The 2,611-nt window shown below is 36.7% G+C and overlaps 1 protein-coding gene across 5 annotated transcripts in view; it reads right to left on the bottom strand.

Moving 5' to 3' along the window:
* Positions 1 to 2,611, bottom strand: part of LOC106880921 (putative uncharacterized protein DDB_G0271606) — a 78,185-nt gene that overhangs the window by 70,582 nt on the left and 4,992 nt on the right. The window lies entirely within an intron of this gene.

Below are 2,611 nucleotides of genomic sequence, written 5' to 3'. Positions count from 1 at the left end.
AGCATTTACAATAAAATTCTGAAAGATTCTAAAATCTAATCAGGCTATCAATAAAATATAGCTTTTAAAGAATTATATTTAGAGTAAAATGTATTGTTTATGAGCTTATGTCAGAAATAAATATATATATATATATATATATATATACATATATATATATATATATACACACACACATTATCTATTTATCTCTACAAATATATACAGATTACACAAATATACCCACACCCAATAACATCATCAATTTCTAAGCTTGCATGAGTCAGTTTATTGAGACAGTTTTTTCTACGGCCATACACCCTTCCTGTTGCTAACCCATACCTCTTCCCAAGCAAGGTAATATTTTCTTAAAGCCAGACATGTTTTTGCAGAACACTGAAAATGAGTAACACTGCTTGAATGACAATGACACTCGTTTACAACTACTATGCAATATTATGAGAACACACAGGATGAATTTCTTTTAGTTTCCCTATTCAGAAGGCTTTGGTTGGCTCAGAGCTTATAGTATGAGGCATTTACCTAAAGTGTCACAGGGAGGAATTGAACCCAAAACCATGTGGGTGGGTGGAAAGCAAACTTCTTACGCACACAGCCATGCCTGTGCTTATATACATATAAATACACACACAGGCAAACAGCTACATTACATATTATGGTGGTGAACAGAAAGTCAGTAAGAATGCTTTGGCTATCTGTTCTAACTCTCAGCATTCAAATCCTATGAAATACAACTTTTGTCATTAGTAGGGTGTAGGGGAAAGCCATGCATGCACAGGAAACTACTTATCTTCCACAAAATAAAACACTGCCCAAGACAGCACCTTCCCAATTGCAGAACCCCCCCACACACACTCAGCCATAATCAAAAGAGGATTAAGATATATTCAGCAATGGACAATTCATGTATGAAGGGCATCAAGATGTAGAAAGCCAAAACCAAAACACACAAGTAGTGCATGGGTTCTCAGACCCATTTAGGAGAGCAGTAATTCTGAATAAGAACTAGGACAAAATGTGGCAACACCCAACCCATGCCAGCAGAGAAAGCCAATGTAGAATGATAATTTTATATTATACGCACACATGGATATACTATATATATGTACACACGTGCATACACACACACAAATACCCATAAAGGTACTGAGGCATACACACACATCCTAGGCTGCTGAGCAAGGAGAATGCATGGGATAAAGGGAGACTACCTCTTACTAACCCTAGACCAGGACCAGCAATTCAAGTTGACAGCAGCATGGCAAATAAGCAATCAAAGACATGAAGAGAAGGAAAACTGCAGGTCCATCAGGAATAATTGTAGAAATGCTCAAAATATCTGGTGATTAACTATCAGCTAGATTAATTATGGTTTGTACAAAGAGGACGAAGATCTTGGTTTTCACTTTTTTTTTTCTCATTTCACTTTTTGCATCAACCTTCTTTGTGTTTTTTTTTTGTTTTTTTCTTAGTTTCTCATAGACCAGCATACTGGTTTTAAGATACATCTAACAATATGCACTGAAAGATTGCTTAAAGACACATGGTATGTTATATAAATCTGCCAAATTATTGTATCTTGAAAGCATGAAACTATCAGTAGCTCTTTTGTAAATTGTGTATATTAGATTATATTTATCTCTCACTGGATGGAGTACATTTTTTGTTGATCTTATCTATAATGAAACTATATATCATCATCATCATCATCGTTTAACGTCCGCTTTCCAAGCTAGCATGGGTTGGACGATTTGACTGAGGACTGGTGGACCAGGAGGCGACACCAGGTTGCAATCTGATTTGGCAGAGTTTCTACAGCTGGATGCCCTTCCTAACGCCAACCACTCAGAGTGTAGTGGGTGCTTTTACGTGCCATGGTGTATTTTATGTGCCACCTGCACAAGAGCCAGTGCAGGGGAACTGGCAACGATCTCGCTCGAAAGTCCTTACACATGCCGCGGGCACAAGTGCCAGAAAGGCATTGCTGGGCACAGGGGCCATCACGATTTCGCTTGCCCCAATAAGTCTTCGCAAGCTGAGTTTCGTGTCCAATGGAGGATATATACAGATATAATTAAAATTAGGGTTCAGCAAGAACTGCTTCACCACACACCGAAAAATGTATATATATATATATATATATATATATATATATATATATCATCATCATCATCGTTTAACATCCGCTTTCCATGCTAGCATGGGTTGGACGATTTGACTGAGGACTGGTGCAACCGGATGGCTACACCAGGCTCCAATCTAATTTGGCAGAGTTTCTACAGCTGGATGCCCTTCCCAACGCCAACCACTCAGAGAGTGTAGTGGGTGCTTTTACGTGTCACCCGCACGAAAATGGCCAAGCTCGAAATGGTGTCTTTTATGTGCCACCCGCACAAGAGATATATATGTGTGTATATATATATATATGTGTATATATATATGTATGTTTATGTATATATGTATATATATACGTATATGTATATGTATGTATATATATATGTGTATATATATATGTATGTTTATGTATATATGTATATATATACGTATATGTATATATATACGTATGTGTATATGTATATATATATGTATGTATATATGTATATATATATGT

Source organism: Octopus bimaculoides, chromosome 11 (genome assembly GCF_001194135.2).
Source record: "Octopus bimaculoides isolate UCB-OBI-ISO-001 chromosome 11, ASM119413v2, whole genome shotgun sequence".
Classification (NCBI taxonomy): Eukaryota; Metazoa; Mollusca; class Cephalopoda; order Octopoda; family Octopodidae; genus Octopus; species Octopus bimaculoides.
The sequence above is the reverse complement of the archived record's forward strand: the minus strand, read 5'-3'. Positions and strand labels throughout refer to the sequence as shown.